The sequence below is a fragment of the Cervus elaphus genome, chromosome 1, assembly GCF_910594005.1.
Source record: "Cervus elaphus chromosome 1, mCerEla1.1, whole genome shotgun sequence".
NCBI classification, from domain to species: Eukaryota; Metazoa; Chordata; class Mammalia; order Artiodactyla; family Cervidae; genus Cervus; species Cervus elaphus.
Window position 1 is genome coordinate 65,769,343 of NC_057815.1, and position 17,260 is coordinate 65,786,602.

The following is a 17,260-nucleotide window of genomic DNA, read 5'->3' on the forward strand; positions in this document are numbered from 1 at the left end:
CTGTGTACAGCTGGGTATTAGGAGATGAGACAAAATCCATACTTCTTGGCATAAGCTACAGATGCTCAGCCAGTCTCTGAAGCCTGAAGACAAGCTCAATGGGAAGAACACTGATTCATTCACTCATGTGATCAACCAACCAACATTCCAGAGCACCTGTTTCATGATGAACCCTGTGTAAGTTCAAGGAACACAACTGGAGTTCTTCTGCTCTTGAGATCAAAATCACAGATTCCACAGTGGCTCTGCCACTTACTAGTGGTGGAATATGGGCAAGTTACTTAACAGTCTAATGCCTCTATGCATGCATATGGGAAGCATAGGTAATAAGAGTGTTAAACTTCCAAAGATATTTTAAGTATTGAAAGAGATAAAGCCTTAGTTCAGAGCTTGGTACAAAGTAAGAACTCAATAAAAGACAGCTATTGTTATTTTTACTACAATTATCATTATTAAGCACCCCTTTCTATAAAGTGTCTCACTAATGGTATATGTGCAGAGATGGAGGTATTGAGCAAGGAGCCAGCCCCCCTTTCTCTTTAGTAGACAGAAGGGAGACTGAGTGGCCTTCCACAGGTTAGAGACCTAGTCAGGGCTCTACTGGCAGCAGAATCAGAGGAACAGAGGGAAGAGAGAATAAGAGGACACATGCTAAGCTCTGTTTTTTGAAACTTCAGTTGTAATCTTTAAAACAATAAAATAGCTTCCGAGGGAATTTCCTGGTGGTCCAGTGGTTGGGGTTCCACACTTCCACTGCAGGGGGCATGGGTTCCATCATTGGTGGGAGAACTAAGATCTCACATGCTGCACAGTGTGGCCAGAAAAAAAAGCTTCCTAAAACTGCTGTGGGGTAACAGAGTGGGAAGTGATTCACTTCATGTGAGCAAACCAGGAAAAGTGACAAGAAGAGACATAAATGAGTTGGTTCTTGAAGGCTAAGTGGGGGTTTGATAGGTGGAGAAGTGGGGAAAGGGCATCCCAGTGACAGAAAAGTAAGCAAGCAAAGGTCTGGAGGCAGGAAAGACTTCCTTCAGGGAAGGAGGAGCTGAGTGGGCCTATGGCAGAGACAGCTCCTGTGTCCCCAGGCCCACCTGGCTGCAGACAGGCCCCCTGGTTAGCCTATCAAGCGCTGGTCCCAATCCTGAAGCAGACAATCATCCCCAGCTGCTCTTGGAGATAGGGTGGAAGAAGATTCCCAGTGGACTGCAGAGAGATGTACATGCTGAATTAGACATCTGAGCATTATCTCACAAGCATAAGAAATTACTGCAGGTTTCCAAACAGTGGAGTAGTGGGGTTTTGCAGGGTAAAGGTTGGTTTGGAAAGGAGCCTGGAGGTAGGGAGACCAATAAGAAGTCTTTTCCAACAGTCTAGGTGAGAGGGACAAAGTCTGAACGAGGGTATGGAGACAGAGGGGAGAAGATGCGCTTCAGAGAAAACTCTAAGAAAGATGAGTGTGGTAAAAAGTGAGGGCGAAGTCATAAAGACACTTTTAAATCTTTTCTTGTTTGGGTAACGGGTATTGATGATGCCATTCACCAACGAGGAAATATGGAAGAAAGTCCGGGGGGCAGGGCTGGGTTTGGTTCATTGAGTATGAGATATCTACAAAATATGAAGCATCACAAACTGTAGAGACACAAAAATGCCTGATTTGTTTTAGGGCAAATGTGTAGGCTGGTCTGGTTAGAAAAGAGGTGGTACAAAAGCATGGAGGTGAACATTCAAATGTATTTCACATATGGAGTTAGGTGAGCAAAAGGGCAAAAAGCAAAAACTCCTGCCAAGAATTTCCGCTCAAGGCAACCCTAAGGCAAGTGCTTTCTAGATGAGGGATAAAGAAGGCTGAGCGCTGAAGAATTGATGCTTTCACTGTGGTGTTGAAGACTCTTGAGAGGACCTTGGACTGCAAGGAGATCCAACCAGTCCATCCTAAAGGAGGTCAGTCCTGAACAGTCACTGGAAGGACGGATGCTGAAGCTCCAAACTCTGGCCACCTGATGTGAAGAGCCAACTCATTAGAAAAGACCCGGATGCTGGGAAAGATTCAAGACAGGAGGGGAAGGGAACGACAGAGGACGAGATGGTTGGAAGGTATCACCAACTCAACGGACATGAGTTTCAGCAAGCTCCGGGAGACAGTGAAGGACAAGGAAGCGTGGCGTGCTGCAGTCCATGGGGTCACAAAAAGCTGGACATGACTGAGCAATTGGAACAAAAAGATGAATAGCACGTGATGTAAGTGTTGGAAGTAGGGGGATCTTTAGCTCATTTTCATTTGGGGTGAGTTTCCTGGAAGCTGTGGGTTTTCAGGAGGCCGGCCTCATTCCCCACTCTCCCCATAATCCAGCACAGACTATCCTCAGAGGTGGCAGCAGGGAGAAAGCAGCTGGGAGCAATTGTTAGTAGGGAGGGAAAGACTCTGGATAAAGCAGAGTTCAAAGTGGACTATAATAAGAGCTCGGGTACCCAGGCTTCAGCACCCCTCCTCCCCCTCCTGCAAATGACAGCTGAGACCAAGGTAGCCGAGCCTGGGGTCTGGACTGAATTTAGCAGTCATAATTATACTGCTGACGTCTGGGGCACAGCCACAGTCTCTGCAGAAGGCAGCAGCTTTTGTTCATGCGCTAAAAACACAGCATCCTCAAACATGCTAATCGCATGTCTGCTTCCATCTAACAACATTGAAGGGAGGCTGAGGAAAGGGCACACAATGCTCACACATCTGGCTAATTCAGTTATGAGGCCAATCAATCTTGATGGGTTGTCTATAAAACACCGACCACCCCAAAGGACTGAACTGACCAGATGTTTAAGCTTCTGTTGACCAATCCCAGCCTAATGTCCATAACAGGGAAGAGGGATTATCAAGAGATGGCTTATGCTTCCACTCACAGGTCTATTGCCAAAGCTAAATAAAGCCTCTGCTTGAATGAGAAGCATCAGAGCGGTGGTTGAGCCAGGCTCACTGGGATGAAATACACTCAATACATACATACATACACTCAAACATACAGACCTTTACTCTAACCTTAAGGAAGACAGGAGGCCTTATTTACAGTTGGCTTTGAGAACCACCACAGAAACAGAAACTGATGAAACAGTCTGCTAACTGCACTTCCCAGCATGAAGAGAATCAGGAGTACAGAGGCAAGTATCTTTAACTATGACATTAAATGCCACAGGTTACAGTTCTGGGCACAGGAACTGTTCATCACTGATGTCTGCTTTTCACCACCACCACCCCCACACCGGCATGAAGGTTGATAGGACTTACTTATCTCCCTCATAAAATTGTTGCTTAAAAAAAAAAAAAATCAGAAGCCACTGCCAAAAGGAGTCTTCCAGTTAATATTATGTGGTAATATTATTACCACAGCCATCAGGCAATAATCACCAAAAATAAAAGTGGAAGGGTAGTGGGGAGATTAGGAAAAGGAGAAGATAGGGAATAGACTTGAAATCTATCCCAAGAAAACCATTTCAACCCAGAGCTTCTTGCTGGTGCTAATGATTCCATTTTTTCTCAAAGGGGCTTTTTTTACCTAATCAATTCTAAGGACTTTACCAAATCTGTCTCAGAGTTGAGGCTTTATGGCAAACCAGATGGTTGAACATGGGTAAAGGAAACTTTCAACTTTTTATAAAGTGATGAGAGAAGCACAAATTAAAAATTAGGATTTGTTATGATAGCCCATGATCAGAACAGCACCTGGCACTCAGTAGGAGTTGAATAAATATTTTCTGACTGAATAACTATAACAGTTATGATAAGCCTTTGTCTCCTTTGCAGGTTCCTATTCACTCTTCTGTCCCAAGTCATGGGTGACACTCAAGGTTGAGTACTCAGCCCTTGTCCCTTTCTCTCTGCATCCATTCTCTATTAGAAAAAAAATAGCTCCAATCTTTACAAACTATCCCAGTGGTTCTCAATCCTGGCTGTACATTTAGGATTATATGGGAAGCATTAAAACTGTATCAATACAAAATTGAAGAAAATATTTGCAACATATATCACAGAAAAATAGCTAATATCCTTAACATGCAAAGAACTTTTAAAAATCAAGAGAAAAACAAAAACCGAAAGTCCTAGAAAAAAATAGGCAAAAGACATGAATAGACAATTGACAAAAGGAGAAAAATGACTCTTAAACATTTGAAATGATGCCCATTTCACTCACAGTAAGAGAATCAAACTAAAACTATACCAAAGTACTCTATTTCACCTATTAGATTGGTAAAAATTCACAAGGTTTGCAATATACAATGTTGGCAAGGCTGTGAGAACACAGCCACTTTCACACAATATAAGTAGAAATGCAAAAGGCACAACTTTTATGGAGGAAAAATTTGCAATACCTAACCAAGGGCATACATTTACCCTTTGACCTAGCAATAGCACTTGTAGAACTTTACTGCAGAGATGCACCTCCCATTATTCCAAAATGTACATGTAAGATGCTATTCACATAGCATCATTTGTAAGTACCAAGCACAGGATATATAGCTCATACACACAATGGATTACTATGTAACTACAAAAAATAAGGAAGATCTCTGTGAAATGATTACCGAGTGACTTCTAGAAAATATGAAGTTCAGTTCAGTTGCTCAGTCGTGTCTGACTCTTTTTTTTTTTTTTTTTTTTATTTTTATTTTTTTATTTTTTTTGTGTCTGACTCTTTATGACCCCGTGAACCACAGCACGCCAGGCCTCCCTGTCCATCACCAACTCCTGGAGTCCACCCAAACCCATGTTCATTGTGTCGGTGATGCCATCCAACCATCTCATCCTCTGTCGTCCCCTTCTCCTCCTGCCCTCAATCTTTCCCAGCATCAGGGTCTTTTCAAATGAGTCAGCTCTCCGCATCAGGTGGCCAAAGTATTGGAGTTTCAGCTTCAACATCAGTCCCTCTAATGAACACCCAGGACTAATCTCCTTTAGGATGGACTGGCTGGATCTCCTTGCAGTCCAACAGACTCTCTCAAGAGTATTCTCCAACACCAAAGTTCAAAAGCATCAATTCGTCTGTGCTCAGCTTTCTTTATAGTCCAACTCTCACATCCATACATGACTACTGGAAAAAATATGGTTAAGTGAAAACAGTCAACTGCAAAGAGCATGTATAATACATTATCTTTTATGTAGGAAAAAGGAGAAATAAGAAAACATATATATATTGGCTTAGACAACAAAACATGGGAAGGATAAACCAGAAAACAATCAAACTTGGTTATCTATTATACAAGGGGTCAGGGCTTACTGAGGAGAGCAGGAAAAGGTTGAAAGCAACACACAGGAGAGAGTTTTACTTCTCTGACTATACCTTTTTGTACTATTTTTAGAAAAAGGTTAATGGTCTACATATTCAAACAACAAAACTAAAACAAGGAAAGGTAGAGATGAAAAACCCTAAAACTGAAAGTGAGTTGAAAAAATTAACCCAACTGCTTTTCTAATTAACAACATAAACACCCTGAAAGGAAGAACACCCACCTAAGTAACCAAGGAACTAGTATTTGACTATACACCCTTAGCCTTGGATGGAGTAGCTGGGCCAGCTATAAACATATTCTGACCCGAACTCTTTTAGTAGTTTGTTTTCTATAGTGGTTTGGCTGAAGAAGGTCTGAAGACTTTTTGGATGTATTATAGGATTAAACAAATGAGTTGTGTATCAGTGCTGTTTGGAGTCAGAATTCTCACTACAGAAGAAGGGACACAGAAATATGAAATATGTAAGGACAAGAAAGAACCCCATAATGATGGACTGGAATGGGAGGTATTGGTGTTCTCAGAACTTCTAAAATAGGTACGAGCATATGCATATAACATGCATATACATAGTAGTGTGTACATGCATATGCGTGTGTGTAATAAGCACACCTAGTACTCATGTTTTGGTCTCCAATACAACTGCCCACTAAAAAAGTCTTAGGACTCTCAGAGAAATGGCTGATTCCAGGGCAATGGCAAGGTGGATATAAGGTAAGATGAAACATCTAGTTACGCAAGAAAATATGGAAATTAAAAAAGAAAAACGATGCAGGTATGGCACTCTGGCCAAATCTGAGATAATTTTAGCACCAATATAACCACTAAGGACAGTAATAAATTATAGAACCTTAAAGCAGTAGTATCTATAAGCACATATAACAGTAAATAAATAAATGAGAGAGAAGGGATTCCTGTTGATCACAGAATGCCAGGTGCTGGTCAATTGTGGAGTAAGCACTGGAGTCGCTCACCCTTTTGAATTTCGTACTGTGTGCAAATTAACTATTCAAAAACAGGAAGAAAAAACATTTATAAAATATCTCTGACAGTGCAGCAGGCAGAATAATGACCTCCAATGATGTCCACGTTCAAATCCCTGGAACCTGAGAATATATAAGTTACTCAGCAAAAGGGAATTAAGGTTTCTCATCAGCTGGATTTGAGATGGAAAGATTACCCTGTATTATCTAGGTGGGCTCAACGTAATCACAAGAGTCCTTACAAGTAAAAGAAAACCGCAGAAGAGTCAGTGTCAGAGTGGTGGAACATGGGAAAGACTTGAGGGACTGTGCTGGCTTGGGGATGGAAGGGGCCAAGATAAGGAATGTCTGAGACAAGGCAGCCTCAAGAAGCTGCAAACGGCAACAAAACAGATTCTCCCTGAGTCTCCAAAAAGGAACACAACTCTGATGACACTTTGATTTTCGTCCAATGAGACCATTTTAGACTTATCCCCAGAACCCTAAGTTACTAAATTTGGGTTGCTTTAAGCTGCTAAGTTTGTGATCATCTGTTTGCAGCAGCAACAGGGAGGCTGCCTAAGGAAAGCTACAGTGGCTGCTTCTGAGGGGGACTAGGGGTGTGGAAAGGAGACTTCCTTTTCACTACACATCCCCTGGTACTGCTTGAAATGTTGATTTTTTCCCCCCGACATTTTTTAAAGTAAAAATCACTGCAGCACTAAACAAGCTAATGACAGACAATCATTTCAGGGACTCTCTACTGGCTTCAGAGTTGAGCACAACTCCTCAGGCTCACCCCAAGGCCCTCCATGCTCCGGCCTTCCCCTACCCACCATCTGACAAGTGGCCAGTTTCCTAAAGGTCTCAAACATGCAAGGCCCATTTCTGCTCCTCCCACACCTGAAAAGCTTCCCTCCTCCCTTTGCTGATCTATTCTGCCTATCCTTCAGGATCTGTCTCCAGGCCCTCTCCTCCATGAAGCCTTCTACAATGCCAACACTGATCTTCCGCCTCCTCACCTCATTTATTATATTCACTGGGTTTTTTTTGTCTCCTGGCCTTTGTTTAATTTAGAGTTCTATTACTTACTGTCATGGTGTTTTCTGTGTGCTGTGTGTTTGGGCCTTTTCACTGAACCAGCGCTCTACAGGGTACAGTCTGAAGGAAGGGCCTCTATCTTTCTTTCTACTCCTGCAATGCCTGGTGCCCATTTATAAATAAACTCAGTCAGCAAACATTCACTGAGCATCTATCATGTGCTAAGGATAGTGCAAGGTGCTGGGGATATAAGTCCTGCAGATCCAGACCCTAACCTGTGTAATGAAGGCAAGATCTATTAATCAGATAACTGAATAGCTATTTGCTGTGGTCAGTGTGATAAAGAAATTATACAGGCTGCTTTAAGAGCAGAGTAACCTTTCTAGGAACCTCTTCTAAGGGATGCTGGTGGTCAGCTGCAGGAAATTAATTAATAGCTGCTGAATAAATGTGAATACTTAGACTCGCAATTAAATCAGGGCAATTATTCATTCAGAATTGCAAAATATGAAAATTAAAAGGAGATTTGAGACTAAAATCCAACTAACTTTATAGGTGGCGAAAATGAAGCCCAGTGAGGAGGAAGGGACTTCCTCAAGGTTCCACTGCAAGGCCAAGTTAGTGTAGGTCACATTAGTGCTGCATAGGGTTCATTACTAAGGGAGTTTCTGAAGGATTCCTGAAGTGGCAAGCTCCTTTCTTTTGCTGCACTTAAAAGAATTCTTCATTTCCAAAATGATGTTCAGGCAGAAGACTGTGGGATCAGTCTACAGAGAGCATTTCTGCTGTGTTCTCTGTGGGACGCTGCTAGGCCTCTGTGTAAAGCAGCAGAGTATGTGAAAGCTAGCTGTGAACTCTTTTTGGGAAGGGAACCTTGGTTCTGACCCATCTGACCCTGGGATGGACCTCCGCTGCTATTTTGCAGGTCCTGACCTCTAGGGACTAAGGTTCTCCTTCTTAAAACCCTGTGCCGCCCTTTCTCTCTGCATTCGACCCAAGAGCACCCTCACTGGATGGGCACAGGTGGGCTGGCAAAGGGCAGCCAACCCTGCCATGAGAAACTGGAATCCTACTCCGATGTTTCCAGGCCCAGTGCAGGTGGAGGAGAACACAGAACAGACCTGGCCCAACAAACGCTGACCTCTCCCTCACCCAAGGGAGCCTTGGCCTCCAGCTGCCACTGCTGGTGATGAGCTCATGCCGGATACCAGCCAGGCTCATCTGAGGACTGCTTGGAGCCGATTAAAGCCTTGATGAAATGCGGGTGCCTGGTGGCAGGTGGCTCTGGAGAGCTGGGGCTCTGGCGCCCAGGCACTCTCATCTCTAACTCAACTAAAGCAGTGACTCCTCTATGTCCACAGATCTGGGATACAGAAACACCCTTCCCTAGAGACAGCTCATCATTCTCCGCCGCCCAGGCCAAAGGCAGAGGACAGGCCTTGGGGTCACTAAGGACCCTCTTTATCCCTGACCTACTATGTGAACTGCAATGACATCAGTACAGAATCCCTCCGTTCCCCACTGTGCCCCTGACTGGACGGCTGTGTCTCTCTGGGTGACTAATGGCTGTCACTCTCCACAGGCTTTCCTCAAGTTAAGTAACCGGTTGACATCTACACTTCAGGTTTCCATGTATATGCCATTTGCTCAGGGAAGACCTCCTTCATCTGCTTCAGACTAGATTAGGCCTCCATTACACTCCTACTACAGTACTTTTCCTTAATACTACTTCTCTCAGTGGTAATTAGCTAGTAATTTTGTGATTATTTGCCTAAATGTCTATACTCTGCCAGACTAAGCTTCATTAAGAATGAGTAGTTTGGGAATTCCCTGGTGGTCCAGTGGCTAGCTAGGATTCCATGCTTTTTCACTGCCAAGGGTGTGGGTTTGATCCCTGGTTGGGGAACTGAGATCCCGCAAGCCGTGTGCCTCAGTCAAAAAAAAAAAAAAAAAAAAGAATGGGGTATGCTATACTTGTTAAATTAATAACTGGAAATCAATAAAAATACCAGAATGGGTAAGAGAAAGTTTTTCAGGTAAGTTTTTAATAGTATTCTTTAAAAAGAAACTTTTATATCAGAGGGGCCCCTCCTATACACCACATCAGCTATGGGACCAACTAGTCCCAGGCTACAACCAGGCACCATCCAAGCCAATCTTTTCTGGTTTTGAGTGGCATGGAGGATTTTATTACTTTTTTTTAAATAGCTTTACATACCATAAAGTTCACCCATTTAAAGTATACAGTTTAATGGTTTTTTTTTTAAAGTATATTTACAGAGTTGGATAACCATAATCTAATTTTAGAATACTTTTATCATCCCCCAAAGAAACCTGGCACCCATTAGAAGTCACTCTCCATCCCTCCACAGAAAACTGCTGGCATGGAGGGTTTTCAGCTCTATATCCAAAACATCCAGAAGAAAACTTTAGCATCCAGTAATCTGATATGATTTCTTCATCATACAGATGAAAAAACTGATTACACAGAGAGGCTGTGATCTGCTGGAGGTCCTCCTGGGATGAGACGGTAGCAGAGCTGGGCCAGACCATGGTCCCCAGTTCCTGCATCCTAATGGCAGCACTTTGATCTCTCTACCATGTAATGTGTCTGTGTATCCCAAACTGCTTACCTCACTGGACTTTAAGCAACTTGAGGGCAGAGGCTATATTCAGCTCATCTGCCTTCCCCTCTTGCCCAGGAGTACCATTAGAGGAATGATGTTTGAAGTGCAGCCCACACACTGGTGCTGGTCTGTGAACTTTGTTACCAGTCATCGATGAGATAAGCACAGTAAGTATAAATAAGTGTCCAGAAACTTTTATGCCTACTTAGGAGTAATTTTGTCTGTTGAACCTGATGACAAATTTGGGCCTGTATTTTGTAGGCCCTTTAAAATATAATTTTTCAAAAATTTTTTCAAAAAATAAAACCTGCAGAAGATAGGTTTTTCAGATAAGTTTGAGCATCATTGCAACCCCTCCCCAGCTCTCTTCTGCTTCTCCTTTCTCCCGTTTCCTTGAATCTCTTGCCCTGGCTCCTATTCTTATGTGCTCACACCTGAAATGTAGGCTCTCTCAGTTGTGTTCTTGGGCCTCTTTAGCTCTACAACTCTTCATGGACAACTCAGCTTCCACCACCCTCAAGAGACTGACAACTCAAATCTTCATATTCAACCTACAGTCCTTTCTCTCCTGAGCTTCAGACTCATTTGTCCAACTGCCCACTACACATCTCTTCAAGAGTGTCCCACAGGTCCCCCAGCTGGTCAACAGATATTTATTACTCACCTACCATATGCCAGCTATGAGGTTTTTTCCCTAAGAACCGTGAATATGGCAGTAAAATAAAGAGACAAGGTCTCTGTGATTATAAGGCTTTCATCCTAGTATGGGGGAGAGGCCGATGATAAACATACAAACAAACATGATCAATTCAGGGACTGATAAGTACCACAAAGAATATAAAATAAGGTAATATGATGCAAAGTGACTGGAGGAGTTATTTTACTAGGGTGGCCAAGAAGGTCTCTGAGGAAGGGAATTTGAGTTGAGACCTGAATTCCCAAGGGGAGAGTGTTCCCATCACTGGGAGAGATTGGTACAGAGACCCCGAGATGGGAAGGAGCTCAGTGTGGCTGAGGGATGAAAGAAGGCCTGTGTCACTGGAGAAGAGTGAACACCGTGGGTGAGGAAGTGACTAGAGATGAGGTCACAGAAGGCAGGAAGGGTCTAGACTACATAGAGCCTTGCAGGCTGTGGTAAGAAATCTGAATTTTATTCTGGTTTCACTGGTATGCCAACAAAAGATTTTAAATAGCAGAAAGAAAGGGTTTACGTTTTAAAAAGATTCTCCTGGCAGTTACGTGGAAGATGGATTCAGGGAGACAAAAGTGGAAATTGTGAGACTAGTTAGGAAACTGTGGTGATTATCCAGGAGAACTAGATCGTCCTGCACTGGGACTAGAGTTACAGCAATGGGAATGGCAGAAAGGGGATGGCTCCAGATGTACGTTAGAGGCACAGGTGACAAGACTGACTGAAGAACTTGACAGGTAGTGTAAATGGGAAAGAGAATTCAAGCATGACTCTAAAATTTGTGGCCTGAAAACTAGATAGATAATCGTATCATTTACTGAGATGGGGAAGACTTGGGAAATACCAATTTGGGGGGATAAATAGAAGCATATTTTGGCCACGGTGACACTGAGACTGAGGAAGGAACTGGAGCCAGGCAAGTGAATTCAGGGGTTAGCAATAATTTTTTTTGGAGGACTTTTAACCATGAAGGGATGCAGAGAAATGAGGCAGCAGATGGAGGTAGATATGGGGGTCAAGGAAGTTTTTAGTTTGCTTTGTTGTTTAAGATGGGTGATATTAAGGCATGTTTTCATGCGATGGGAACGAGCCAGCAGAAAGGAGAAAATAGACAGTGGAGGAAAGATGGGATCACTAGAGGAGCAAAAGTAATTGAGAAAGCAAGTGGAAATGGGAGCCTGGGCCAAAAGCAGAGCTGAAATTAGGAATGTCTCCCATTGCAGAGGAAGGACGGCAGCGTACGGGAGTATAGAGGCAGGCAGGCTGGTGAAGTGACGGTGGAATGATAAGGTGGTCCTCTTACGACTGCAATACATTTTCTCTATGAAGTGTGAGGTGAGATCATTAGTTTGGGAGTCAGGGAAGGAGACTGCTGGAGGTCTGAGGAGGAAAAAGGTATATAAAAGTTGTCTCAGTCCAGAACAAGACTGTGATTTTACACAAGAAGTACAGTGGGGTGGTTGGCAGTATTGAGTGTCTGAAATTCATGAACATAAATGTAGAGTGAGTCCAGTTAGCATGGTTGTATGATTTTTTTTTTTCCTGAAGCAATATTCAGCTCTTCAGATACAAAATGAAGTAAAAAGAAATTGGGTTTAAGTAGAGTTTAGTGTTTCATCAAGTTGAGTACAAAGAAGGAAGGAAGCAAGTGAATAGTTAGAACACTGGACCATGGAATCTGAAAGTGGGAGGGAGGGAGGAGGAAAATGTTCAAAGCAGAACTAGTCATTCCTCTGTACCTCAATTCCACCCATATCTCCTTCCAGTATTCCTTACCTCAGCACAGGCACATACCATCTACTGGCCATCTGGTCCAGAATCTGGACCAATCTTGACCGCTCCTCTTCTCTCACCATCTGATCCAACTGATGCTACTCCTAAATCTTTCTGGGATCAGTCCTCCTCTCCCACTGCAACTGCCTTGCTTTAGGTCCCACCTAGACGATTAAAACAGCTTAAAAAAAAAAAAAACTCTATTTATTTGATTGTGCCAGGTACCGGCATGGGTGATCTTTAGTTATGGCATGTGAACACTTAGTTGCAACATGTGGGCTCCAGTTCCCCGGCCAGAGATGGAACCTGGGCCCCCTGCATTGGGAGCATGGAGTCTTACACACTGGATCACCGAAGAAGTCCCTAATATAGCTTTCAAATGAAATAACTGTCCTTTCTTCAACCCTGCTCCTCCTAATCAAATTCTTCCCCTATTTTTCTCTAAACTTTCTTTCAGGTCTAATGTATACAGTATACGTATACATGTAATGTATACATCTTTGTATACAGATGTACAAAAAGTGCATAAGGATACAGGTCAAAGAATTTCCCCAAGGAGGATATATAACCAGTATCTAGATAAAGAGGCAGAACATTAAGCACTTCTGAAGTCCCTGTGTGTCCTTCCCCAGTCACTATCTGCCCTCTTGAGGGTAACTGCCATCTTGACTTCTTACACTGGGTGGTTTGTCTATTTTGAATCTTTCCATTGGAGGAAAAGTTCTATTTCCTTAGCAGATCTTTATTACAGGCCTTCATTACTGGCTCTTGCTTTCCATTCTTCAAACCACACCCTATAAATTCAGCTCTTCTGAATTCAGCTCTACCTGTAGTGTACTGAATAAAGTATGCTGCTTCCTACTTCATACCTCTGAACACGCTGGTCCCTCTGCCTTTCTCCCTCATCCACCTGGTAAACTCACACTTATCCTTTAAGACTTCATGTAAACGCCACCTCCTATACCATGCTCTCCCTGCTCTCTTCAGAGAGCAGGTCTTTTCTTTGTGCTCCACTAGCACCTTCTATACATCTCCATTAATACACCAGATGGCAATTTTTGGCTAAAATGTCTGATTTCCTCACTGACCTATGAGCTCCTTAAGGGCAAAGACCATGTCCGGACCATCTTTACTTCCCAGGTGCTGAGGGTGAGGCCTATGACAGGAGAATTACTCAGTTAAGTGTTTGAAAAATGAATGAGAAGACTCGTCCAGGGAGCTGGAAGGGGTCCTTGGAATCAGCTACCCTAATCTCTCTATTTTACTATGGAGGAGAAAGGACTTGCCTAAAGGAGAGAGGGTTTGCTGGTGCCAGAGCCAGAACATCTGATCTTCAGCCCAGGGCTCATTCCCCTTCCCTGTATTGCTGGCAAGAATCAGAGGATGACATTTCCAGAGAGCACAGCCTGAGGCAAAACCAATCCCTTCCACATCTGGCAGCATAGCCAGATGGGCAGACACTGAAGTAGAACAAGAAACAGAGCTTTAAGTTTTTAGCCCTGACAACAAACTAACAGGCTGTTAAAGGGAAGATACCAGTACTGGAAAGGTTCCTTGCCTCAGGCAGTGATGGTGGGAATTTAAGGACAGCTGGTTAACACTAACAACTGAGCCCTATACTTGGACAGAAGGACAAGGAAGAGCCAAGAAAGTAAGTAGGAAAGAGGCTAAGGGAAGCACTGGCGAAGGTATTATTAGGTGTCAGAAAGCCCAGCATTTCTGAGATGATGCACACTGGTGGCTGAAAAGGCAGGGGAGGGGCACTGTGACTAAGACAGCTTCACATGTGAAGCTCTAAAAAGTCAGATATATTACGACACTAAAGCAAGTGGGCCGGGAATCAAAGACACTACATCTCCAGTGGTATCCAATCTACAATGGCTTTGGAAGTTCCAGCGCATCCAAGTAGGTATTGAACTACAGGCGGGGCACTGTGGCAAAGAAGGCAGGGAAAGTAACACACAGTCTTTGTCCTCAATCAACCTTAGTGCAACAGAGGGGGGCTGGACCCAAATCCCAGGGAACAGGGAAGACCTTAGGAGGGAGGTGGCATGAGAGCTGGGGACTGGCTGGTGGAAAGCATTCTGCTAAGCTGAGAAACAAAGTCTTGAAGGGAAATGAGAGGCAGAAAGACCTGCACGGGTAAAGGCACTAAGGTGGGAACATGGAACAGACATTATTACAGTGTAACTGGAGCTGTTAGGGCAGCAGTGAGGAAAAAAAGCTAAGTGAGGGTCAGACTAGAACAATTGTAAACCCAGGTTAACAAATTAGGACGGGTAGGATTCCCTTTAAAAAAAAATATGTAAATGCTGGGTGTTTTGAAGTTAGTAACACATTATATGCAGAGTGCCTACTCTGTGGAACCTACACATGCCCAATCCTGACAAAACCTTAGAGGGTAGGTGGCACACTCGCCTTCCAGATGATGAAAGAGAACTTCAGAGCGGTCACAGCTTCATGTGTCACAGAGCGGACACATGGCTATTAAGTGGCAGGGTTGGATTCAGATCCTGACTCCACAGTTTGTGCTCCTTCCTTACAGCCTTTCTCATCTGGGGTTTCTCCTCTGAACCACAACTGGGAAATTATTTGAGTAATGATTTTTTCAATTCTCTCAGGAATAGCACATAACTTGTACCACTTCAGATGGGAGAGAAATTAATAACCCTGTGTGTAACGGATGCCTGAGAGCATTAGAGTTTAATTTTCCAGAGGAACTCTGGATGAGAAAGGCTGCATGGTAAGAGATACATTTTAGGAAAATGGATCTATGAAAAGTGGGATCACATTCCTGGGAGGAAAAAGCTGTAAAAGCACCTTAACGGCCTTGGAACCACAGGGATGAGTCAGCTCCAGGGGCTTGAGGAAGGAGGCTCCCCACCTTCTCAAATTACTCATCTTTTCAGCAGTCCTGCCTTTCCTTCCTTTTTCCTGTATGCAGCAGTCAAGTGCTGAAGCAGGTCTTTCTGCTCCTAAGACAGCGACCCAGGAAGAAGCAGCATTTTTCGAGAGGAAAACCACAGAAGTCAGTGGATCCACTTTTCTGTGGAGGCTGGGAGTAGAAAGCTGGCACTGGACTCAGAACTCTTGCACACAAATCTGTCTGGCAAACTCTCACTGCCCTCCCCGACAAGGCTGAAGCAAGCCATCCTCTGGGAAGCCTTCTGTAACTGACCCTACCTCCCTGCTCACCAGGCAGAAGCAGGTATTTCCTCCTTGGTCTCCCCAGAGCCCTTTGTCCAGAACCCTGCTGGGGCACTCGCCTGCTGTCACTTCCTGTTTCCATATCTGTCTCCTCCACCAGTCTGCGCCTCTCTCAGGACAGTTTGCCAGATCCACCTTAGGATGCCCTGAGGTCAAAGATGACAACTGGCTTACCCAGAGTCACACTACAGAGCTAAGATTTACACCCAAGTCTGTCTGATCCCCAATTTTGTGTTCTTCTCACTATGTTATGGGGCCTCCTGAAGATGAAGTGGCCTTTCTGTGCTAAGCACCCATCCCAACAGTGAAGTGTTCAGAGGCAGCACTGTCAGAGCAGACCAGACCACCTGGAGAGGCTTCCTTAGAGGATCTAGCTGAGAAGAGAGGGAACATGATGGTGTTTTGGGCAGGGTGGAGAAGCTGTAGGCAGAAAGAGAATTAAGAAGTCATTAGAGTGTTTGCTTTGGCAGCACATATACTAAAATTGGAACGATATAGAGAAGATTAGCATGGACCCTGCGCAAGGATGACATTCAAATTCGTGAAGCGTTCCATAAAAAAAAAAAAAAAAAGAAGTCATTAGATACGAGTACAGATTTCATGGTGAAGGAATGGGATTATAGCTGCCAGGGTGAACATTTGATTTCTTTACACAATCATGGAGAACCTATCTTTACTTGGGACCTTTACAGACGTCATCATTAATCCTCATGCCCACTAATCCCTGTGATACTTCCCAGATGTTATTTATTTATTTGGCTGCGGTGGGTCTTCATTGCTGCATGCAGGCTTTCTCTAATTGTGGTGGGCGGGGGCTACTCTTTGTTGAAGCGTGGTGGCTTCTCACTGCAATGGCTTCTCTCATAGAGCATGGGCTCCAGGCGTGTGGGCTTCAGTAGTTGCAGTTCAGGGGCTCTAGAGTGCTGGTTAAGCAGTTGTGGTGCATGGGCTTAGTTGCTCCACAGTACATGGGATGTTCCTGATCCAGGGATCAAACCCATGTCCCCTGCATTGCAAGGCGGATTCTTAACCACTGGACCACCAGGGAAGCCTCTCCCAGCTGTTACTTTACAGACAAGAAAACTGAGGCTTAGAGAGATAAGGTAATATGTCCAAGCCAACAGAGCTAGTAGGTGGGGGAGCTGGGATTCAAACCCAGGCTGGCCTGACTCTAAAGCCCTTTTTATTACTCCATGCTGCCTCTTAAGGGGTCAGAGAACCTCCCACATTACCAGGCTGCTGCTGTAGCAGCCTGGACCTCCCCCAGCTCTCATGTGGGGACGCTGATCAGAGGGCAAGTGCGGCTGCCCCTTCTAGCTCCAACCCTCTAAGATCTGGGGGCCCTAAATCCTTGTGGACTAAGCAATTTTAAGGACAAGAGCTGTGTGTGGCTCCCACGAGCACAGGCTGGCCCCCTGTCTAGGCCTGCTTTGGGTCTCACAGAGAAAGTCTCTGAGGTGCTGCAGCAAAGCCATTGGCAAATATACGCTGAAAAAGCTGGACGGGCAGGAAGTCAGGGCCTGCCCTCCCTGAAACCTTTTGGAGGTCAGCTGAGGTCAGAAACTTTGGAAATGTTACTGGCAAGAGCCCCTAGGACAAGGGAACAGGATCCTGCCTCTCGGTTGGCTGGTCACACACACAAGCAGACCAAGAGAGGTCAAGGGGGGAGGGGGGTCAGAAGTTG

At 44.3% G+C, this 17,260-nt stretch overlaps 1 protein-coding gene and 1 non-coding gene across 3 annotated transcripts in view; one reads left to right on the plus strand and one right to left on the minus strand.

The window, feature by feature from the left end:
- Positions 1 to 17,260, minus strand: part of CLPB (caseinolytic mitochondrial matrix peptidase chaperone subunit B) — a 153,504-nt gene that overhangs the window by 59,526 nt on the left and 76,718 nt on the right. The gene's annotated exons all lie outside the window — the stretch shown is intronic.
- Positions 16,031 to 16,137, plus strand: LOC122703560. The gene has a single exon (XR_006343521.1). It is a non-coding gene; the product is annotated as a U6 spliceosomal RNA (small nuclear RNA).